The sequence below is a fragment of the Eumetopias jubatus genome, unplaced genomic scaffold, assembly GCF_037043125.1.
Source record: "Eumetopias jubatus isolate StellerSeaLion01/CBP00866 unplaced genomic scaffold, mEumJub1_p1.0 scaffold_9, whole genome shotgun sequence".
Taxonomy (NCBI): Eukaryota; Metazoa; Chordata; class Mammalia; order Carnivora; family Otariidae; genus Eumetopias; species Eumetopias jubatus.
Window position 1 is genome coordinate 92,761,764 of NW_028274815.1, and position 25,472 is coordinate 92,787,235.

At 41.6% G+C, this 25,472-nt stretch overlaps 3 pseudogenes; 1 reads left to right on the forward strand and 2 right to left on the reverse strand.

The window, feature by feature from the left end:
* Positions 1-582: 582 nt before the first annotated feature.
* On the reverse strand, positions 583-1,654 carry LOC114224544 (replication factor C subunit 3 pseudogene; annotated as a pseudogene).
* Positions 1,655-17,913: 16,259 nt separating this feature from the next.
* On the reverse strand, positions 17,914-18,168 carry LOC114224540 (cytochrome c oxidase subunit FA4 pseudogene; annotated as a pseudogene).
* Positions 18,169-20,499: 2,331 nt separating this feature from the next.
* Positions 20,500-23,254, forward strand: LOC114224512 (AP-2 complex subunit mu pseudogene; annotated as a pseudogene).
* Positions 23,255-25,472: the final 2,218 nt, after the last annotated feature.

The following is a 25,472-nucleotide window of genomic DNA, read 5'->3' on the forward strand; positions in this document are numbered from 1 at the left end:
GGTTGACTCTATTTATGCAGGTCTATTTCTGGTCTCTCTTCTGGTCTATGGATCTATTTGTCTGTTATTTCACCCAAACCACACTGTTTTGATTACTGTAGCTTTATAGTAAGTCTTGTTTGAAGTCAGGTATTGTCAGTCCTCCAACTTTGTTTATCTTCAATATTGAGTTGGATATTCTGAGTCTTTTGCCTCTCTATATAAACTTTAGAATCAACAACCACAAAATAATTAACTTGGATTTTGATTGGGGTTGCATTGAATCTATAGATCAAGTTGGGAGGAACTGAGATTTCAATAATATTGACTCTTCCTATTCATGAATATGGAATATCTCTCCAGTTGTTTAGTTCTTCTTTGATTCTTTTCATCAGCTTTATAGTTTTCTTCATATAGATCTAGTATATATTTTACTAGATTTATACCTAAGTATTTCATTTTTTGAATGCTAATGTAAATGGTAATGTGTTCCTTTTTTTAAGTAAAGTTAGTTTATTTTACCTGCAGCTCTTCCAATATAAACTGAATGTAAATGCTGATACTGAGAAATATTAGGAAGAATTAAGGATAGACGTCAAGATGTCAAAACATCATGCCTTCCAATCCATCCTCCATGAACTTCTTATGAAGTGCCATAAATTTGGCCACAAATGCTTCCAAGTGATAAATGGCTTTGCTACTGAGCTGTAGATGATGTTCATAGTAAGTGGCCATCTGGGTCACCTCCCCTTTCAGTTGTCCATCACAATTATGTAAAAGTTCTGAGAGAAGGCCTTTCATTATTATTTCAGGAGGAATACAATGAGTTAGAAGCTCATAAAGTCTTCCACGAACTTCAAGGAGGCTTTGTGGAGTCTGCTGACTGACAATAGCATTGGCGGTCTCCCAGAGATACACCTCCCAATCTGTTTCAGGGATTTCTTGATCTGCAGTAAAAGGATATTGTTGCACTCTGCAGGCTTCACACATTAAGTAGGGCTTTTCGGAGATTCCTGCACGACCTCTCTGCAAGTTGATGAGCCAGTTGTGAAGGAAGATTCAGACCTTCCTTCTTGCACACAGTAGATAACACAGGACAAATATCTTCAATGCTGGGAGCAGGCACACAAACTGCCAGGCACCTACTATGAATAGGTGGTATCATTTTAGATGTAGAATTGCAACACAAGATCAGTCTGCAAGTAGACATATACTTTTCCATGGTTCTATGCAAGGCATGTTGAGCATGTTTGGTGAGTTTGTCAACCTCTGTCAATAATACCACTTTAAAATCTCTTTGAGAGTTTGTTTCAAGTTGTTGTGATTGTGCCACTGTTTTCAACATCTCCTGGATTACTACCTGGTCACTATTCCCAGCATCACTGGGATTAACTTCAAGGTGATAATTGCTTGCAATAGTGCTAGTTTCAACTTTATTTTTAGATGGAGTTGTGATGGTCTGATGTCCAATTCTTAATTTTTCCACTCCAACACCATAAAGTTCAAGTAAAAAACACATAATTCTTGTCTTTTTTCCAGCACCTGATGGTCCATACACTAAGAGATGAGGAAAATCACCACACTGCACCAGGTTGCACAGCTGCGCCACTTGCTCCTTGTGATAGTCCAGCCGTCCCAAGGAGCAGGGCTGGTATTTGTCTACCCAAAGGCTCATGCCAGCTCGAATTCCCAGGGTTAGATGCTTGAAAGTCACGCGCGTGGGCACTCTCCCCATCCAGATGCTGGTAATGTGTTCTTCGCTTCAAGTTCTATTTGCTCATTGCTGATATATAGGAAAATTACTGACTTTGTATATTGACTTTGTATGCTGCAAACTTGTTGTAATTACTTATTAATTCCAGGAAATGTTGTTGTGGTGGTAGTGGTGGTGGGTCTTTGGATTTGGTGCATTGATATTTCATTTGCAATAAAAATAGTTTTATTACTTCCTTCCCAATCTCTACACCTTTTATTTCCTTACCACTAATTTTTAAGATTCATTTCAATATCAGCATGTTATGAATACATATAAGTAGGAGAATATTTGATATTTTAGGAATAAAATTAAAAATTCTGAAATTTTACATCAGCCAAAAGTAATTGGCAAGGACAAATGCCATATGATTTCACTTATATGAGATACTTAGAGTAACCAAATCCACAGAGACAGAAAATGGAATGGTGGTTGCCAGGGACTGAAGGTAGTAGGGTATGGGGAGGTATTTTTTAATGGGTACAGAGTTTCAGTTCTGGAAGATGCTAAAAGTTCTGGAGTTGGGTGGTGGTGATGTTTACACAGTAATGTGAATGTACTTAATGCCACAGAACTGTACACTTAAAAATGGTTAAGGTGGTAAGTTTTATGTTATGCATATTTTGTCATAATAAAAAAGGTGATTAGTAAGTTATTTTGTTGCTAATGGATTTAGAGCCCTCACACAAAAACACTGATAAAACAAGATTGTGTGTGTGTGTGTGTGTGTGTTTGTGTGTGTGTGTGTGTGTGTGAGGGGGTTGTTTCGTTTTGTTTTTGCTTTTGCTTTTTACATATAGAATCCACCTGTTACCAAAATAATTAACAGAAACTCTAAAATCCAAATAGTTTCTAAACAAAGTTCAGTAACTAAAAGGCATAAGCTTTAAGAGCACCACAAAACAGTGGCAAAGTAGTAATTAACTCAGGTCCTTTCCACACTGTCATTCCAAACACCTGTTCTCTTTTCTCTTCTTTTTCCCTCTTTGGTAGCTGCTATTGAGAAATTATCATTTATACATAATGCTTCCACTCATTCAGAGGCATCCATAATGTGTCCATAAACAATCATGGATACTATCATCAAGAAGCATATAGGCTTTTTTTATTTCTTGGGGGGGGATTGTTTTTTGTTTTTGTTTTTACTATTCATCCAATTCCCAGAGCACTGGACATTCATTTTCTGGATACCCTAGTCTCTGAAAGGGAGTAGCTATCAACCTCTTCCTAGTGTGGCTACCATCTTCTGCCATGATCCTGCCCTCATTATTTTCCTCTTGTTCATCATTCTCCTCTTCAACTTCCCTTGGCCCTTTCCTGCTATGAGAATCTACAGTTCCCTCCACTAGAGTTCTGAGGCATAAAATTTGACAAATACTTAGCAAACCATATTCTCATGTGAAGACCAATACACTAAGGCCATGGATTCCTGCCAATGCACCATGCATTACCAACACTTACTCAGTAGCATGAGTTGCATTATAGAATAGGATGGAGCTCTCAGGACTCCAGGACTAGCTAGGTGATGTTGGATAATTTACTTCCTGTCTCAGGTTGATTTACCACCCTGGAACAAGAATTAAGTATAATAGTTTCTTTGAGAGGAGATCCCAAGAGTCCTCAGTGGGGGAGAGGGGGAGTGATACAGGGTAGAGTAGAAAGATAACAGGATGTATCATTTAGCAGGTTACCACTGTAATCAGTCAGTCCCACAGAGGCACACTGACAGAGGATGTAGAACATGCTTCAGAGTGATCCTCTTCCCAGTGGCAGGAAACTCGGGTATTTGTCTACCAGCTCCCACCTGGCATTTGTTGAGGCTGCTTCCTGGGGCATTGAGTTCCCAGCACTCCTGGCCTGCCCTGTACCCCAGGTCCTGAGCGTCCTGCAAGCAGAGGTGTTCTTAGAAGCAGCTTTTGGCACATAAGCCTGAGAATAGAAAAAAGACTGGCAGGTCGCTGATAGTGCCTACACTAACTCTCTTCAGAGCCTCTATGTCTTCCCATTTTCTTTGGTATATTATGTGTTTGTGTGTAGGGAGTTATCACTTCATGGGTTTCTTGCATGAGTTGCATTGGATAATGTATGTAAACATGTAAACACAATGTATCCATCAGGATTCTTAGCGGCAGACAACAGAAATTCACTCTGGCCAGTGGTAACAGATGGGGATTTATGAAAGGGTAAGGTAGGGCTTAAGGAACCCCTGGAAGGGACAAAGAAACAGAAGTGAAAATTGTGCAACCAGAAACAGTTTTCCAGGTGCTCTGCCCTCTGGAACAATTGACTCTATTCCCCCATGGAAGGTTGCAGCCCCACCAGGAGGTCCCTTTCCCAGCACAAGTGTCCCCTTCGGGGTCTGGGTACCTCCTGCCTCCCCTGCCCATTCCCATTTGGCATGATAGCAGCATCCCCCTGACCCCTGGGGTCTTGCAGGTCCATGGTAGACTTCCCTGCACCATGCCCACAATTCTTTAATATGTTTTAATTGGCCTTGCCTCAATTACATCTGCTTCCAGTCCAGAACTTTGCTAAGACAGTGTCACACCAGGCCATGCTCTTCTATTCTGACTGACTCTGAGGCTGCATCTCTCACAAAGAAAAGATGGAATGGCTGACAGGACAGGTTAAATTTGGGTGTGTGGGGATGGCAGGGAGAACAGTCTGGAACACCATTCTGGTCAGAGGCATGCTTGGAGCCAAGGAGGCCCCTACCTGACTCAGAGTTAAGGTGAGAGGCATCAAAAGGCAGGAACATCCCTGGGAGAAGCAGTGGCTGAGCTGCTGAAGGTCCCCACTGGCCGCACACTGGACTTCAAGATTTCCTGTCCAAGGTTGCTGGGGCTTTGGAAGCAGAAGATGGCAGACCTGAAAAGACAGACTGCATGCATCTCTGCTTTTGTAAAAATGACATTGTGAGAATCACATTCTATAAGCCTAGTACACATGGCATGCACTCAAAGAGCAAGTACATAAGGCCATAGTTAGGCAAGAGAATTCTGTCCAATGCTAGTTCTGCTAAAAACTAGTTGCATGACTGTGGAGCCACTTGTCATGCTGCAACTTCTGTGTGAGGGGACCAACGCCCCTCGAGGCAACTCATGACCTATGAGGACAGGCAACCCATGGGGACAGGCAACCCATGACTCCATAGGGACAGGAGCCTGTGAATGAATATTCTCATTCTCTGTGTCTCTGGTGGAAGGGCTGACTTGGTTCTTGGTGTGTCCCTGGGGTCTGAGCCCAGTTGCCTACAGTGTAATGGGTTTCATAGGATGGCATTCCCTCCCTCTCTTTTTTGCAGTCCTCCCCCCAGACCCTGGATCACTCAGGGTCTACTATAAAGGGGCCTGAGCCTAATTAGATGGTACCCAATGGAAATTTGCTGAGTTTAACTGAGAGCTTCCAAAGGTGTCTGGGGGAAGTAGCACATCACTGCTATAGGGACACACATGTTGTCATTCTGTGGACATCCATCAGCTTCTGCATCTGCTGAGCACCATCAAGATCAAACAGGGAGACTGCCACCCAGAAAGCCTAAGTTGTCTAAGGACAGCCAGTCCTTCCTTGTCTTTTCAGAGCACAGATGAAGAAGAGCAAATCTGCAGTGAGTACATTTCACTCTGGGCTGGGAGATGTGGACACCCATGGCACAGGAGTATCTCAGCAGGTATGGCAGGAATGTCAGGAAACTGTTCTGAAGACTAGAACTCCAGGTTAGCCCTGCAGGCTACTAAAATGTAGCCTTCCTAGTTTTTGCATCTTGAAGTCCAATACACTCAGTTAAAAGAAAAGATGCCACGTCTTGACTTTCAACCATAAGTCAGCCACATCCCACATTAACTAGCAGGTCAGAAGTGACGTTCTGGTGAAAGTGTTCATGTTCCCCTGGGAGCAACTTGGGGAATGCATTTATCTCTAGGATTTGGGGATGGACAAGGGGGCCAGGAAATGAAGGTCTGCTTGCCACAAAGGTGGGAATCAGAAAGTTGACTCATCAAAAGAACCAACCCTTCTGCCTTCAAAGGTGTGGCTAGGATTTATCCCAGTGGCTGTAGTCTTGGCTTTGTGCTGATGCAGGTCTGAAATGTTCCAGGTTTTCACATTAGCTCAACTTAGTGGCCCATCCAAAGCCTCCCTGAAGTGGTTGCATGCTGGGTGAACAGAAAGCTTGAGGTCCTCTTGGATAAACACATTAGATGTCTCCACACCATGACCGACATGCCTTCAACCTCCTGCAACAGGAATGCACAGTCCTGTGTGGGCTTACTCACTTTCAAATGATGGTGTCCCACTGCTCCAGGGCTGAGCACCCTCAGCCTATGCACAGATGGGCCTGGAAGTGTGTAAACCTCAGCATCTCAAGGCAACACCTTGACCACTGGGGCCAGAAGTTGGTGGACAGATGCTTCTGCCTACTGTCCGGCCAGCCAACGATTCATGACACTCTGTACTCCTCGTGGGAGGTCCCAGCAGAATCAAGTCCATGGCTCACAATGATGCCCCCTCCTGCTCCCTGGAATCATGCACCACATAAACCCCTGCATGTAGCTCCTTGCTCCACTGGCTTTTGGGGGACTTCAATCTAAGATCCTCAGTTAGACCTATCAGCTGCTCTATTCAGTGGTTTTCAGTGGGCAAAGTACTTCTCTCTGGAGGGTGTTTTGGAAATTTCTGGAAGTGTGTTTGGCAGTGGGGGCATCCTTGGCTTTGGTGAGAGGACCCCATGATTGTCAAATGCTTTTCACTACATGAGAAGTCCCATGCCAATAAGCATCTGTGTCAGGTCCAACACAACTTGGATATGTCCCCCCAGAATATTTCTGAAGGTAAGAAAGTGGTTTTTAATAATTTTATCCAAAAACCTAAATATGACTTACAAAGAAAAATAAGATATTTGTCACAGTTTTCATATGCTTTGAGTTTTCCAGGACATCCAGTTTTGTGTGAATGGAGAGATGACTTTGTTTTCTTTCAGAGCTTGACCAAGAGTTTTTCAATGTTTTGGAAAAAGCACACAAAAACAAACACAACTTGCCTTGTCCAGGAAGCTGACACAACACACTGGTGGTGCTGGTGTCAGATGGGTTCCTAAGCTTAGTGCACAGACTGACTTGTTTCTCATCTTCTTGTGTATTAATGTTGTAGCACATACACATGGAACTCATCTTTTATTACACACCAGTCTTTACTTCCCCTAATATTACACTGGGAGCAGTTATGAATGTCAGCAAGTTATATATTATCAATTAATTTCGTTTCTTGATAGTATAAGAAGTGCCATAAAATATTTGTTATAAACAGAAAGTATAGCAACTTATGGGGTTGAGAGCCACCATCCTAAATGAGCCATCCATTTAATATTATTAATGAGCCTTGAAAACCATGAAGATATTGCTCACTTTTCTATCCAGTAAAGGTTGATATCAGGGTCCTTTAAATAAACTCTTCACTGAATTCAGTGTACAGTAAAAAGGTTACTCTTCAAATGAAACTTTGTGTGATATCAGAAAACAAGGTTGTCTTTCAACTACCAGGACGCTTAAACTCAGGACTGAGTCAGTGCCTTCTGCCACATAGACACCTGCCATATATTTATGGCAGATAGACAGATATCTCACACATACATGCACACACACATACATGCATAAAATAGTCTTAGTTTTATTTTGATGTTGAATTATAAGGGCTGTATAAAGAAAAAATTTGTAAGCAACTTCAAAAATTTGCAGAAGTAAGTGAAGTTGGTAATCTGAATGAGTGAATGAATGGGAAGTTACACACCAAACAAGAAATCACAGAAAATCTTCAAAATCTGTGAAATTCTCTTATTCAATTTGCACCATAGGCTTCTTAAAATAGACCATCTTTTTAATCCTGTATCTTTCCCAAAATGGAAATATATAAATAAAATTGGTTTTTAGTTACACAAATAATACAATATGTTCACCCTATAAACATTTAAATATTTGACAACACCAAATTCCCCTTTGAAACAAACCTAATCTCAATCCTCCTTTCTTAAACCAGAGTGAATATTCCCTTCCAGATTTTCCTGTTTACCTGTAACTATATGTACCTACACTAGCACCTGTATCTATGTCTACATAGGAATTAGATAAGCTGAAACAGTTGTTTCAGAATAACATATACACTATAAAAAAAGGTATCTTTACAAGATGCCTACACACATACTTTATATATATATGTATGTATTACACTATATGTATTTATGTATTATACTATATGTATGTATTACACCATGTATGTATTACACTATATGTCTCAGGTGTATGTATGTATGTATTACACCATGTGTCTCAGAGGTCTTCTTCTGTGACTATACCTAAGTCTCCAACACTCATTTTATTTTCTTTTATTTTAAAGATTTTATTTATTTATTTGACAGAGAGAGAGAGAGAGAGAGCACAAGCAGAGGGAACAGCAGAGGGAGAGGGAGAAGCAGGTTCCCTGCTGAGCAGAGAGCCCGATGTGGGGCTCGATCCCAGGACCCCAAGATCATTACCCAAGCTGAAGGCAGACGCTTAACCAACAGAGCCACCCAGGTGCCCCCACAACACTCATTTTAACTGCTTCCTAGTAGTGCATGGTAAGACTATCCCACAATTGATTCAGCTCTTCTACTTCTGAGCATTGCATGTTTCCAGTTTTTCAGGAACCCCTCAATTACATCCCATTCTCATGTGATGACTTTGGCAATATTCTCCCTCATAAGACCACAGGCTCCTTACCTTCAACCTGCATGTCCTGAGTCCACTGTGACAAGTCCAATGGTAAAGGATGAATGGTTGTTGCACATATTCAGACAAGCAATGGAAGTTTCTGAACCTTGTTTTCTTCTTTTTTCTTTTCTTTTCTTTCCTTTTTTTCTCTTCTTTTCTTTTTCTTTCTTTTCTTTTCTCTTCCTTTCTTTTTTCTCTTTTGAAGGCAAACTTCTATTTCTTTATTATATGAAGGCTCCCCACAACCACTCCTCTATATGGGAGTACTTTATTTTCCTATGAAAAGATTCCATAGTTAACTAATAAATAGCATTTGTAGATTAGTCGTTCAGTAGATAATTGAGTCACTTTTCTATCCACTGACTGCTGTGAAAGAAAGGACAAAATGGTGGTGGGGAGCAGCTGAAGCACAGGACCGGTTCAATGGAACTGGATTTACCTAAAGTTAGATCTAGTGGATGATTGGTCATTTCAGCCTCTCAGACACGTGTCCAAGTGCTTGTTATTTTCTAGGCTCTGTGCTAGAAACCAGAGATTTGGACATGATGATGATGATGGCTTGTCCTCAGAAAACTTAGCAATGTAAAAAAGCCATTGCAATGTACTATGGCGTACGTGATACCATAAGTGTATTCGGAAGTTGAAGTAGGAGAGCAGAATTCTCTCTAAGGATAGTGAAGGGTGATCAGGGAAAACGTCCCAAGGCAAATGATGCCTATACAGGATTTTCAAAGATGAACAGTGAACATTGTTTTCTTACATATTCCTTAGAGAAGGAAAATAATCAAGTGAAAGTAAACCCTTGAGTATAGCTCTAAAGAAACATTTTTTAAAAATTACCCAAAAAATTAAAAACCAAAAATTAATGTTTAAATTACCAAATCAACCATGACAACTGGATTGCCTAATGAATTAAGTGATTGGGTATTTAAAAAGTAATTTGTAAAAAAGATAAAGTGACTCATTGGTTTCAACCAAAATTATTTATCCACTTGCTTTTTTTTTCCTTTGAGTCAAAGACTCTTCTTTTTTTAAATTTTTTAAATGTTTTAAATTAACATATAATGTATTATTTGTTTCAGGGGTACAGGTCTGTGATTCAACAGTCTTACACAATTCACAGTGCTCACCATAGCACATATCCTCCCCAATGTCTATCACCCAGCCACCCCATCCGTCCCACCCCCCACCACTCCAGCAACCCTCAGTTTGTTTTTGTTGATATGAAGCCCCAGTCTTCATTTCATGCCAGTGCTTTCAATGGGCCCGCTGGAGCTCCAGATCTTACCTGCCTGCACCCTGGTGCATCTGGCCAAATGACTTCGGGTGTGGGCAAGTGTGCTCTTGAAGCTGCACCTGAAGGAGTCCAGGGGGTGTCAGGTCAGTGAGGGAGGTTTCCCTAAAAATAAAACCTGCCATCAGGAGGCACTACAGTCATTTCTTACCAGCTGCCTGATCCATTGAGTGATAAACAGGGTCTCCTGCTTACCCAGCACCTTCTCCAAGCCAGACATTTGTGTATGTGTTGCTGAGATTCACCCAGTAGTGATGTAGCTTATGAATCATATCACCCATGGAAGCTGAGCTGCAGAGAAGTTCAATATCTTGCTGAGAGTCAGGGGGCCCAGGAAGGGGCCATTTGATCCCAGAGTCCATGTGCTGCCTGGCCCCTTTGTATTCTGTTCCGGCAACTCTCTGCAAGGCAGCCCTGGACCCAGCACCCCACCTGTCACCTCACAGGCAAGACTGTTGCCCCTATGTCCAAGGACTGTTGCTTGTGACTCACCCCTGTATACTCTCTCCTGTTCTGGTTACTTCCTTTTCACTTCTGAGACTTTCTCCTCTCTGAACCCACTTTTTTTCCCTCCACACTCTCCAAGCCACTCCCCAGCACCAACCCCAGGCAATGAGTGGGGCTGGAGCAAGCACACCAGGCAGGTGTCCTCCAGGCTCCAGAGCCAAGCTCCTTGGCAGCCGGAGCTGCCGGTGGACACCCTACTCAGCCAGGCCTGAGTGTGCTGCCAGAGGGACTGAGCTGAGGCTGTCACTGCCCTGGGATGGCTGTGTCTGCAATGCCACAGTGGATGGACCCATCAGGCACCTTCCAGGAAGCCTCCTTAGCCGGGTTCCCCCTGCATAGGTGTTCTTAGCAGTGGGCAATTCCACTAGCTGCAAGAGCCTCTTGCTTCCCCTCCTGAGGGCCTCACTTCTCCTTCAGGAAAGGCAAGGTTCCCAGGGCAGGAAGTTCCACACCCTTGGGGACCAGCCCTCTGCTAGGCTACAAAGTCAGCTACAGAGGAGGTGGGGCAGATTAAGGGATATTCAGGAGCAGGCCGAGTCAGGAGGATAAGACAGCAAACTTAAGGAAACGATCACTTACAATTCATACACAAAAAGGTCATTGTGAAGAGATTCATGAGGACTTCTCTAAATATTTTTAAAAGCCTGGGTAAGATAAGACTATTTTATATCCTCTATTGCTGTGAGCCCTATTATAGCACAGAAAGAGTAGAACATGTTTCTTTTTTCTATTTTTCAAAGAACAGTTCTACATAGCCATGATAGTCCTCTCTAAATTTTAACTTTTTAAAAAAAAATTTAATGTCCATTATTTATTTTTATTTATTTTTATTTTTATTTTATTTATTTAAGTAATCTCTACACCCAACATGGGGCTCAAATTCATGACCTTGAGACCAGGAGTTGCCCACTCTTCCAACTGAGACAGTCAGGCGCCCCTTTAATGTCCATTATCATCCACTGGTATAGTATCTTTCCAATAATCATCAGACTTTCCATTACTCTTATAAGTCACTGAGTCATTTTGTTTTATTATTTTTATGTTCGTCTTGTTCCCAAAATGGGTTTCCTTTGGATAACAACAGACCCATTGCTTAACCATCTTTTCTAAGTGTGATAAAGGGAATTAGAGATTGTTAGCATTGTTAGCAGTTTCACTGTGTTTAATGTCTATTCTTCCTCTCTTCAACTGTCCTCTCCTCTCCCATTCATTCCATTCTAGTCTACTGTGGGTGAATTGTTCTCACAATATTTTGGGAGAAAAACTGCATACAAATTCCTCAGAAACAGATAACTCAATTTTTAAAAAAATGGGCAAAAGTACCTGAATAAGTATTTCATAAAATAATATATTCAAATAGCTAATAATTATGCTGAACATCATTAGTCTTCAGGAAAATGTAAAGATGCTCAAAATCATTAGTCACCAGAAAAATATAAATTAAAGCCCAAGTGATAAGCTCCTACACATCCAAATGGGTTAAAAATTAATAATTACCAAGTGTTTGTATGGACATGGGCCACCTGAAATTCACACACTTTGGAAAATTCTTTGGAAGTATTTCCAAAAACTAAACCACACCCACCCTACTATCCAGATATCACACAGAGGTGTGCTTATGTCACAAAAAAAAAAAAAACATGGACAAAGATATTCACAGCAGCATTATAAAGTAGCCAAGGTGTAGAAATAACCCAAAACAATATAAATGCAAATTGAGCCCTCACCCATGGAAGAGTACAGGCACACAAACAAAACCGAACAAAAAACAACATAATCATGACATTGAGCGAAAGTAGCCAGACACAAAAGAGCACATACTGTGTGTATGATTCTGTTTATATGAACTTGAAGACCCTGAAAACAAACTATGTTAAGAGAACCTAGACCATAGGTTCCTTCTGGGCTGACAGGAAGGAGAGGGAGGGACTGGGGAGCTGGGAATGCCCTTCAACTTCATCTGAGCAGTGGCCCTGTGGCTCTAGACATGCATATAAGATATTCATTAAACCATGGAATTAAAATCAGTGTACTTGACTGCATGTATTTTAAGCCTCAGTTTAAAAAGGAGGAGATACATCAGTTGAATATAATATGCAGAATTTGTTTGGATACTGTTTTGAACAAAATTGCTATAAAAAGGCATTCATGAAACAATCAGGAAATGACAACACTGACTTAATACTATGTAATGTTAATTAATTATTATGTTTGATATATGTAAATGGCATCTCAGGATGTGTTCTTTATGCCTTCATCTGTTGGAATTCATCTTGAAATGATATGATATTTTGGGCTTTGCTTCAAAATAACCCAGTGGAGTCTGGGAGTAGGGGCATGGCTGGTATAGAGGACACAGGTTGAGACCACACTGACAATGGGTACAAGCGTTCATTGCATTGTTCCTTTCAATTCAGTGTTTGTTGGGAAATTTTTCTTTCATTAAAAAAAAGTTTTTTTTTTGTTTTTAGTCTGGTTTTAGGAAAGATCCAAATGAGTTAAAGCAACAAACAAAAAATTAAATTAAATTTGATTTTAAAACAAAATATAGTTTTGCCTCATCGAGCTGTGAGGTGCGCAGTAGGTATGTGAAATGATGTGACTAGGTATGTGAAATCATGTAAGCACACTGCCTCCCCAGCCTGCCCAACCCTCCCAGCACATCTGATCACCTACAGGGCCAGAAGCAAGCAGAGACTGCCTCCCCTCTCTGTAGCATGCTCTCCAAGGCTGGCAGGAAGCAACTCTCCCTGGGGCCCCAGAAGTGAAGTCTTCCTCCAAGTGACCGCCCTGGGATTGTTACATATTCACCTTGGCTTATCATAGTCTCCACCTGGCTTCCCTTATCCTTGAAAAGGGCATGGCAGGATATTATTAGTTCACCATCCCTATACCTCCCCACTCCCCTGGGCATCTCTGCTCTAGACTTTTTCCAGATGAAGGCATTTGCATGGCTTCTGCTATAAGCCAGGAAGCTGTGGGTTCTCATGGGAGGTGTGGCATAGACCACACTTCCCTGAGTAGAGGAAAGATGTGTGGGAAATAAAAAAAAAAAAAAAGACAAGATTCTACACGAATTTAACATATGGAAGGCTCTGAGAAGATCTAGAGTAAAATGTAGTAAAACAAATAGCTTTACCTGTGGACACAGATGAGCACAGAGCAATTAATGATGGAATGCCTTGGAGCATCTCTCAAATCCTCTTCAGGGTTCCCATTTTGGGAACACTGCCCAGAAGCATGCCCCTTGGAACAGATATTCTGAAGTAGGATCCACACCCGGGTTTGGTGGATTGGAAAGCAATCTGAAGTCACATTTTGTATGTTTGGTTGTGCCTTCTTATGAAGCAAGGGTCCCTGCCGTCATTAGTTCACAAAGGGGTCCAGAGCCCTGAAAAGGAGGAAATCCACTGCACTCAGTGAAATTTCCCAAGTGACAGTGTTAAATTTGAATTTTAACATCATACCTCAATACAAGATGATCTATCACTTGAAGATCTTTTCTTACAAAAATAAGACAGACTAGGCTCCCATTTTAAAACCAGGAACAAAGGATTCTTGAAACACAAGTGGCCAAATCAAGAATACCAGGGGGAGTGGAGAGGGTGGTCTTTCCTTTGTACCCATATTGCTAAGCTGGAGGAGCTTGAGTCTTTTGTGAATCACATTGGGTAAACATTCCACTTGGTTCTTTTATCTATTCAGGATTCTCATTTTTAAACAAACATGCTGTGTTCCACCATGTATCTCCATTGAAGGTCTACTAAAAACTCCAAATTTTACTGATGTGGTATCAACTGTATAATCCAAGTAAGGATGTGATCATTGGAAAAACAGAGCTAAGTCTTAAAACTCCCTGCTTGTACTCAAAAGAGTACAGACAGCGTTCTATTCTGGGTCTGATCCGAGGCCAAAGGGAAGTGCTTAGTATCTTATAAAAAGAAGGTTAGGCTTTCATATTTTGCTTTTCATTGCTTTTCAGCTTGGTCTTAATTTTTTTTTTATTTAATTTATTTTATTATCAACAACTCATTTTATTGGCATTTTTCTTTACTGTTTACCACTTTCTAGTTTACCAAACTGTAGCATGCATAGTAATAAAATACGTCTTTTTCTTATTAAATAATGAATAATACATGCTGCTGTGAGGAATTAGAAACCAGGAATCACCCATCATGCAAACATGTCAGAGGGAAGTTTGGTTTACATAAATGGAGGTCAGCAAATGTAGCCTTTTCGCCCTCTCTGAAGTCTTGTTGTATGTCTCTTCCTTCCCATGTTAGAGAGAAACATACACTCTCTCTCTATAGGTCCACATTCTGGACGCTCCTATGAGTTTAATGTACAGCTGGAGAGCACAAAGTGGTAGTTCCTCAGGTCTTGGTAGAATTTGCTGGGAAATGGTCCTTGACAATATATTACCAGGAAGTATCCCTGTAATAACTGCGGAAGGGTGGATAGCCATGGCTATTTTGTGCTGCTGTTCTGCACCCACCCAGCTTCTGAGTCATTTGAACTCCCTCCTTATCAGCCTCCCCATCTTCCATAGATCCTGCCTCTGACTTTGCGTGCACCCAAAACTTCTCTAACTCTGACTTCAGCTGGTCCTGTGAATTTACCAGCTCCTAACCAACTTACATTTCAAGAGAAGCAAAAGGACAGAAATGGTCTGAATTAAACATGAACTTAAATTGCTATAGGATGAGTCCATAGCTGGACTGATCAAGAAAAAAGGAGACAACTCCAATTCCTAACATCAGGAATAAAAGAGAAAACCGCAGACATATAGATCTTGCAGACACCAAAAGAATCAGCAGGCAATATGATGGTTAATGTTGTGTTGATAAATTTCACAACTTAGTGGATATAGACAAATTCCATGAAAATATAACTTAAAGAATGTATGAAAAAGGAAAAATTACTTAGGATATGAATCATCCCAGACAAGGTTACAGAGCTTAGAAATAAGTCCAACAGCTTCAGGGGAAAATATGAAAAGAACAAAGAGTGACCCTAGATAGAGAAGAAAGAAATATTTCATGTCTTAACACTGTGTTTGGTGTAGTTTCCAGAATCAACAGAACCTAGGCTGTAGAGTAGGTCAAATACTTTAGATTTGAGGAGGGTATGTGTTTGATTTTATCAAATGGGGGAATGTTGCATCTGACCTTCATGCTTCTTACTCATGAAGACTAAAAATGGTCTATTTGGATATGTGGAAGTCAGTGGGAAGGGAGAGTGCCAGATGCAGTAAGACAGGCAGAGAGCCAGAAATCCTGGCCACATAGAGGAGTGGAAGTATGACACCCCACCACCCTCTCTGAAGTCCTGAAGTGCTTTGTGGCCTTAAACCCAAGAGATTCTAGTGGTCATAAACTTCACTTCCCCACACCCCCCAAATTTTTATCTTCTTTATAATTATTTTCCCAAACTAGTCAATTTATGTAAGTATTGGATAGTTTTTATAGTAGTTTCACAGAAATGCAAATTTTTATTCATTTCTTTATATTCCTTCCATTCTTTGGTCCATTTCCATATATCTGGGTTTCAGTATTTCTGTTGTTCTAGGGAATCCTTATTTCAAGGTCCATGATTGTTTAGATCGCCTTCCTGTTTTCCCCTTGAATCTTCACTGACTATAACATCTACTTTTGTCCCTATAATCTTCTAAGAACCTATATCAATAAAAGGTTTTGGTGATGATAGTTGGCAGGTTATTTGGTAGTATGTACAAAAGCTTTTTGTTTCCATTTCATAGTCTAAATATGGAAGTACATGAGGGCAATCTATTTATTTATTTATTTATTTTTAAAGATTTTATACATTTGTCAGAGAGAGAGAGACAGCACAAGCAGGGGGAGCTGCAGATAGAGGGAGAAACAGGCTCCCAGCTGAGCAGGGAGCCTGACGTGGGACTGATCCTAGGACCCTGGGATCATGACCCAAGCCGAAGGCAAATGCTCAACCGAATGAGCTGCCCAGGCATCCCCATGAGGGCAATTTAATTTGTAAAGTCTCACAAAGGATCAGGATTTCTATTTTTACTTTATTTATTTAATTTTTTGTTTGTTTGTTTTTAAGTAATCTCTATGCCCAACATGGGGCTCAAACTCAGGACCCTGAGATCAAGAGTCACACATTCTACCAACTGATCCAGCCAGATGTCCCAAGACTTCTACTTTTAAACTGAACCAAAATCTTAAGGATTTGGTGGGCAAAGCAATCTTTTCCACCTTCTCTTTGATATACATTCAGTTTTTAAATGTGAGATTTATTTTTGCTCCCCTAATTCCTGTGCTTAAAATAATTTAATTAGATTTGACATTTCCAAGCTCAGTCCTGGGGCTGTGTCCTCAGTATTGCTTTGGAGAAGGTTTATCTCCAGAGGAAAATACATGACCAAAAGGATGAATTAAGTGTTTGTGGGAATAACAGGTATGGGGAAGGAGTTTTTAGAGGAACTCCTATATCCATAAGTGGGGTAGTCATGTAATTTTCCATCCTAATTGGGGCATTCAAACATTACATTTTAAAGAAATTTCAAACTTACAGAAAGGTTACAAGTATTGTACAAAGGACTCTTTTTTTGGAAGAGTTTAAGAGTAAGTTGCTGATGTGATGCCCCATCACTCCTGAATATGGTAATGCGGCTCTCCTATAAACAAAGATGTTCTCCTAACTACCCACAGTAGAACCATCAACATCAGGCTATTAACATTGGTACTTTGCCCTATCTAGTTATTAACCTCCATTCAGGCTTCACCCATTGTCCCCATAATGGTTTTTATAGAAACAGGATCCAGACCAGAATCATATGTTGCATTTAGTCATTATGTCTTTTTTTAGTTGCCTGCAATCTGAAGAAGTTCCTTGGTCCTTCTTTGACTTTTATGACTCTTACATTTTGAAGAGCACAGACTATAGAATATTTACCAATTTGTATATAAGTCTAATGTTCTCTCATAATTAAATGCAGGGTACCCATCTTTGGCAGGAACATCACATAAGTGATGCTGTGTTCTCATTGCATCCTATCAAGTGGAATGTGATTTTAACTTGTCCTATTCCTGGCACTGTTAACTTTATTCAACTAATTGAGGTGCTGTCTGCCAGACTTCTCCACTTTAAAATTACTTTTTTCCCCTTTGTAATATGTATGTATAATGAGGGGAGCATGTTTGACCATGTAAATAGCATGTATCTCATCAACTTTTTATCAGACTTATTTGGCCCCAACAGATGGCTTTTGGATTGCATTGTACAAACACTAGAGGGAATGGAAGGAAGGAAGGCAAAAGAGGAAAGGGAGGAGCCAAACCAGGACAGATACATAAAGATATAGACTGAGAGTGTCTGTGCAAGTAGACACATGGTCTTTGTGGGTGGCAACCTCTAAAATGGCTTTCTTTGACATTCTCATCCTTGTGCAATACCTCCTTATGAGTATACCTGGACTTGGTGACTTACTTCCTTTTTTTTTTTTTCAAGTTTCAGATATTTATTATTCAGGGTAAACCCCAATGCAATACACCAACATGATTTCATGCATTTAGAGGGGAAATATTTCCTGGATAAGTGGAAAATTGTGTGGATGACTTCTGGAAGACCTTCACTGTAAGCAGCTTTACAGTGAAACATTTCATTTAGAAGTCTGGACCTTCTTTCTTCAGTTTGCTGTAATCTACATTCACTGAGTAGAACTTGTATTGATCATTGGGACCCAGTTTGTTCCAGGGTTCTGAATTATTCTTCCTATCCCAACTGACATCTGGATTGAACAATGCCAGGCACAAGACATACAGCACTGCTCCAGTACCTCCTGCCCCAATAAATATGAAGAGGGGGATCAAGCTCAGATGCTTCTTGGCCTGACTGATGATCTGGCGTAACATGGCTGTGGCAGAGGCCTCTTGTCCAGGAGAAGAAAAAACCAGTGACTTATTTCTAATGAATAGAAAACAGCAAGAGTTTTCTCTTGGTTATTGGACTTGGTTATCAAGTCCAATTTCAAGCCCTCATTACTGGCTCAGAAGATTGAGGTGAGGATCCCAACCCCACTTTCAAAGGTAAGACGTAAAAAGACTGTGACTTCTTTCTTGGGTTCTCTCACACCCTCTCTCTTGGATTGTTCACCTGGGTGAGCCAGCTATGTATATTAAGGCAGCCCTGTTGGGGAGACTCATGTAGCAGAGTGCCAAGACTGCCAACAACCCACACCCACTTCAGTGCACCTTGAGATGAGACACAGCCCTGGCCCACAATTTGATTGCAGCTTCTTTATGACAGACTCTGAGTCAGAGGCACCCAGATGAGCCATACCTGAATACCTGGCCCACAGAGATAATAAATATTTGTTGTTTTAATCAGCTGAACTTTGGAGTAATTGGTTATGTAACAATAGATACTTAATAGAGTTACCATATTTAGAAGTTATTTCTTAGTATCATATAAAGAAGCTGTGGTTAGAGTCAATGGGCTTCTGGGCTTCATTTCTTACCAACTACATTTATCCCCTACTATATTACTCCAAATACCATGCACAAGGCCTTAAACTAGAAATCATTAACAGACAGATAACTGGAAAATTCCAAAATACATGGAGGTTAAACAACACACTTGTAAATCACACATGGGTCAAAGAAGACATCTCAAGACAAAGTTAGAAATATTTTGACCTAAATGAAAATTAAATACAACTTATCGATATCTGTGGGATGTAGCAAAAACAGTGCTAGAAGGAGAATTTACAACATTGAGAACTATATTACAAAAAAAAATAGGGGTGTGTGGGTGGCTCAGTTGGTTAAGTGTTCAACTCTTGATTTCAGCTCAGATCATGATCTCAGGATTTTGAGATTAGGCCCCATATCGGGCTCTGTGCTGGGTGTGAGACCTGCTTAAGATTCTCTCTCTCCCTCTCCCTCTGCTCTCCCCAACCCCTTTGGCCTGTGTTCCCCTCCCTCTCAAAAAAAGAAGAAAATGGATATGAAGATCAGTAATAGTAGGGCCACCTGGGTGGCTCAGTTGGTTGAGCACCCAACTTGATTTCAACTCAGGTCACCTTGGGGTGGTGAGATTGAGCCTTGCATCTGGCTCCATGCTAGGCCTGGAGCCTGCTTAAGATTCTTTCTCTCCCTCTGTCCCTCCTCCCTTCTCCCTCTCCCACCCACCCCCACAAAAAAAAAAAAAATAGTTAAAAAAAAGAATAATAAAGGAATACTATAAATAGCTCTATGCTCACATTTATAACCTAGAACCAGTTCCTTTAACAACACAATCTGCCAAGCTAACACAAGAAGAAATGGAAAATCTTAATAGATCTCTATCTATTAAAGACATTGAATGAAATCATGTAGTATTTGTCTTTGTCTGACTTATTTCACTTAGCATAATGCCTTCTAGGTCCAGCTGTGTTGTTGCAAATGGTCAGGTTTCATTCTTTTCTATGGCTGGGTAATTACCATTTTACCACAACTTTTTTACCAATGCATCTGTTGATGGAAACTTGGGTTTGCCTCCATATCTTGGCTATTATAAATAATGCTGCTTTAAACATAGGGGTGTATGTATCTTTTCAAATTAGTGTTTTCATTTTCTTTGGGTAAATACCCCATAATGGAATTACTGGATCATACGGTATTTCTATTTTTAATTTTTTGAGTAAACTTCCTGCTACTTTTCATATATGATTTCGCTTATATGTAGAATCTAAACAAAACAAAACAGAACAAAACAAACAAAAAACAGGCTCTTAAATATAGGGAACAAACTCACAGTTGCCAAAGGGGAAGGGGGTTGGGGGAATGGGTGAAATACATGAAGGGGATTAAGAGGTACTAACTTCAGTTATAAAATAAATAAGTCACAGAAATGAAAAGTATAGCATAAGGAATACACTCAATAATATTATAATAATATCACCATTGTATGGTGATAGATGGTGACTACATATATCACGATGAGCACTGAGTAATATATAGAATTGTCAAACCACTATGTTAGTCAGTCAGCTAGGTGTCTGACTCTTGATTTCAGCTCAGGTAATGATCTCAGGGTTGTGAGATTGAGCCCCACATTGTGCTCATGCACTAGGCATGGAGCCTGCTTAAGATTCTCTCTCTCTCTCTCTCCCTCTCTCTCTCCCTCTCTCTCTCTTTCCCTCTATAAATAAAACTTAAAAAATGAAAACTTTGTTCATAATTGTCAGTCTTTAAGCAATCAAGATGTCTTTTGGTAGGTGAATGAATTCCAGACAAGGGAATAGTACTCAATGCTAGAAAAAAAATGAACCACCAAGCCATGGCAAGACATGGGAGAGCCTAAATTTACATTATTAAGTGAAAGAAGCCAATCTGAAAATGCTACATACTATACAACTCCAACTATATGACATTCTGGAAGACAAAACTATGAAGGAGGTAAAAATTTTAGTGGTTTCCAGGAGTTAAAGGGGAGGGAGGGAGAAATAGGCAGAGTGCAGAGGATTTTTAGGGCAGGGAAACCATTCTATATGATACTATAATGGTGGATAAATGTAACTATACATTTGTCATAACCTGTAGAATGTAATGTAATGTCAGTTATGTAATGTAAACTATGGATTTTGGGTGACGATGATGTATCAATGCAAGTTCATTCTAACAAATGGACCACCCTTAATGGGGGATTGATAGTGGGTGTCTTAGTCCATTTAGGTTTCCATAACAAAGAAATATCATAAACTTGTAGCTTATAAACAACAGAAATTTATTTCTTACAGTTCTGGAGGCTAGAAGTCCAAGATCAAGGTGTCAGTATGGCTGATTTCTGAAGAAGATTCTCTTCCAGGTTGTAGAATGCTGACTTCTTATTATATCCTCACTTGGCATAGAGCAGAGAGAGTAAGCATGTTCTCTAGTGACTGCTTATAAAAGTACTCCCATTTGTGAGAGTCCACCTTCATGACCTCATGAAATGCTAATTACTTCCAAAGGTACCACCTCCTAATACTATCAAATTAGAAGATACGGTTTCAACATAAGAATTCTGGGGCGACACAACCATTCAATCCATAACAGTGGGGGAGGCTGTACATGTGTGAAGGCAGAGGGTATGTGGGAACTCTCTGTACTTTCAGTTCAATTTTGCTGTGAACCTAAAACTGCTCTAAAAAATAAAGCCTACTTTTTTTAAGTTGTTTTTTTAAAAATAAACAGGGCTTAGTGGACAAGGTCACCTTTAGGGTCCTGCCATCCCTGAGGGCTCCTGATGATCTGTAGGGAACACCTCCTAACTAACATTCTGAGATGTAATTCTTGGAAAAGATGGGGAGGAGCAGGTAGGTCTCAAGCCCATGTGGGGAGACTCCGTTGTGATGAGTGGCCACTCTGAAGCAGGTTCTGGACTGGGAGATGGATTAAGAAGGAATTTCACTCGGAGCAGTGGGCGGGCGGACATCTTGGGATCTGGAGAGTGGCCGGGCGGGCCGAGGAGGGGGCCGCAGAGGCCAGGTCTGTTCTCAGAGCGATGGGCCTTGGAGACTGAGCTGCCACCGTGATTGGAGGCTTATTCATCTATAATCACACGGGGGAGGTGCTTATCTCCCGGGTCTACCGAGATGACATTGGGAGGAATGCAGTGGATGCCTTTCGGGTCAATGTTATCTACGCCCGGCAGCAGGTTCGCAGCCCCGTCACCAACATCGCTCGCACCAGTTTCTTCCATGTCAAGCGGTCCAACATCTGGTTGGCAGCTGTCACCAGGCAGAATGTCAATGCTGCCATGGTCTTCGAATTCCTCTATAAGATGTGTGATGTAATGGTTGCCTACTTCGGCAAGATCAGCGAGGAGAACATCAAGAACAATTTTGTGCTCATATATGAGCTGCTGGATGAGATCCTGGACTTTGGCTATCCACAGCATTCAGAGACAGGAGCACTGAAAACCTTCATTACTCAGCAGGGTATCAAGAGCCAACATCAGACAAAAGAAGAGCAATCCCAGATCACCAGCCAGGTGACCGGGCAGATTGGCTGGAGGCGGGAGGGCATCAGGTATCGCCGGAATGAGCTCTTCTTGGATGTGCTGGAGAGTGTGAACCTCCTCATGTCCCCCCAGGGGCAGGTGCTGAGCGCCCATGTGTCAGGCCGGGTGGTGATGAAGAACTACCTGAGTGGCATGCCTGAGTGCAAGTTTGGGATGAATGACAAGATTGTCATTGAGAAGCAAGGCAAAGGCACAGCTGATGAAACAAGCAAGAGTGAGAAGCAATCGATTGCCATCGATGACTGCACCTTCCACCAGTGTGTGCGACTCAGCAAGTTTGACTCTGAACACAGCATCAGATTCATCCCACCAGATGGAGATTTTGAGCTAATGAGGTATTGTACCACCAAGGACATCATCCTTCCTTTCCAGGTGATCCCACTAGTGCGAGAAGTGGGACGCACCAAGCTGGAGGTTAAGGTGGTTATCAAGTCCAATTTCAAGCCCTCATTACTGGCTCAGAAGATTGAGGTGAGGATCCCAACCCCACTGAACACAAGCGGGGTACAGGTGATCGGCATGAAGGGGAAGGCCAAGTACAAGGCCAGCGAGAACGCCATCGTGTGGAAGATCAAGCACATGGCAGGTATGAAGTAATCGCAAATCAGCGCAGAGATTGAACTTCTGCCCACCAATGACAAGAAGAAATGGGCTCGACCCCCCATTTCCATGAACTTTGAAGTGCCATTCGCACCCTCTGGACTCAAAGTGCGCTACTTGAAGGTGTTTGAACCGAAGCTGAACTACAGCGACCACGATGTCATCAAATGGGTGCGCTATATTGGCCGCAGCGGCATTTATGAGACCCGCTGCTAGCTGCCTAGTAGCAGCTAGCCTGTCTCCCCACCCGCCCTTTTCCACAGGTCTGGGTGCCCTGGGCCACCACACTTCAGTGTCTCCTCCCTCCTGCTTTGCTGCCTTCCCTTTGCACCAGCCACTGAATCTAGGTCTGGACCAACCACATTGCGAGCGGGACTGGTGGAGCAGTCCCTGAACTCCCTGGGCAGGGTGGTTTCTGGGACTCCTACTCCACCATCCATCTGTCTGCCCTGGCCCAAGGCCAGGCTCTGTATTCTGTGACCAAAGCCAGCTGGGCTCCCTCTCCTCCCCTCCCCTGTGGCCACATCTCTCTGGAGTGGGAGGGTTGGCTGGCCCTCACCTCGGAGCTCCCCCAAAGGCCAGTAACGGATCCCTACTCTGCTTTGGGATAATGTGAGCTTCATTTTGTACACGTGTGACTTTGTCCAGTTATAAACCCAATAAACTCTGTAGAGTGGAAAAAAAAAAAGAAGGAATTCAACTCAGTCAACCATGTCTACCCATGGAGTGAGTGAAAGAAACAGTTTCTGTTAGAGGTGTGGGGTTTGAGGTAATAAGTAATGGGTCCAAATAGAAATGAGAAATAAGCAGTTTTTAAGAAGGAACTGATGGTAAGCTGAGAGCCAGGAACCCAAGGAGGCCAGATTCTTGAAGCATCATTAATATGTGGGGATGTTCAAGGGCATCAGCTGTGGTACATGAAATAAGAAAGATAAGGGAAGTGAGAATAAGCCTGTGGATTTGGCAACAAGGAAGCCATCAAGAATTGCAACAATCCTATAGGCAGAAAGTTAGCCTAATGCTGCTTGTGCCAGAACACCCAGCCCTCCCTGCATCAACCATTTGTTTACCTGAAAAGAATTTATTAAGGAATATATTATGCACCACACACAGGAGATACAATAAAGAACAAGAAAGTCCTGCCTCTAGGACATGAACAGTGTAGCAGAGGAGGAGACAAAAAGCGTGCTTATCCAAGTAAATATGATATCATTGCTCAGCATGATAAATGCAATAATAAGGGAAATTTAGGACAATGTGGAGAGTCCCCTGTGAAAGTAGCACATGGTCTATGTTTAGGGTAGGAGGTTAGAAATGACTTCCTGGAGAAAGTTCTTCTCAGGTGAGACCAATACCAGACTTGTATTAGTCAAAGAAACTAATGCCAGCTGCTATAAAAAAAACAAGCTCCAAATTTTAGATACTACAGTGGGTTGAATTGAGTCCCCCAGAAAGATATGTTCAAGTCTTAACTCCTGGTGCCTGTGACTATGACCTTATTTGGGAATAATTCCTTGCAGATACAAATCAAGTTAAGATGAAGTCATACTGGACTAAGGTGGGTTCTAATCCATGACTGGTGTCTGTAAGATGGAAATTTGGACTCCTAGAAAGACCCACAAGGAGAGCCTCATGTGATGGACAGACAGAGGTTGCAGTGGCCAGCTACAAACCAAGGAATGCCAAGGATGCCACAACCATCAGAAGCCAGGAAGGGGCAAAGAAGCATCCTCTTCTAGAGCCTTCACAGACAATAACATGACCCAGATCCGTTTCCAGAAATGTGAAACAATATATTTCTGTTTTTTAAGCAAACCCAGTTTGTGGTACCTTGTTATGGCTGCCCTAGGCTTCACGCACTAGGAAACGGTCTTGTCTGCCACCCAGTCTGGGTCAGTGGGGTACTTGGCAGGGGAGGGGTAGGTCTGCTCCACAAAGTCATTTAAAAACCCAGAGTCCTTCCACCTTGCATCTCTACCCTACTGAAGCAGCTCAACAAGATTGTCTGCAGTGATAGGAGAGAGAACACAGAGCCCTCACAGGAAGTTTGGGGATCAAGTTACATTGCTTGCACCCACATCCCACTCCCACTCATCATATAACCTCAACCACAGGAGAGGTGGAAATAACATATCTCCATATAGCTAGGAGAAAAAAGGAGCTTTTTTTTTTTTTTTTTTTTGGTGAAAACATTGCTTTGAATTGCCTCTGCCCCAAAATTCAAAAACTATTGTTGGAACTGAAAGAAAAGAGTTCTTTTGAAACTTCCTGGGGTAATCCTGGTTCTATTGTTCTGGGGTGCAATAAGAAGAGCTATTTCCTTTATCTATATTATGTACAATTTAGTGCAATTCAACACTCATCTATGCAGACCAAAGCATCCAAACCACTTCAGTGTGCCCCACCCCCAGGGCCCCATCCATTCTCCGGGCTGTGGTCAATCTCCTCCCTGAGCCAACTTGGTCACCTACCTTCTGTCTAGAGCAAATCCAAATCTGTCCCAGGTTCCACTTGTTTTTGTTTTAAGGTGGAAAACTGCTTTGGTCTCTGGTGCCCTTCTTGATGGAGCTCA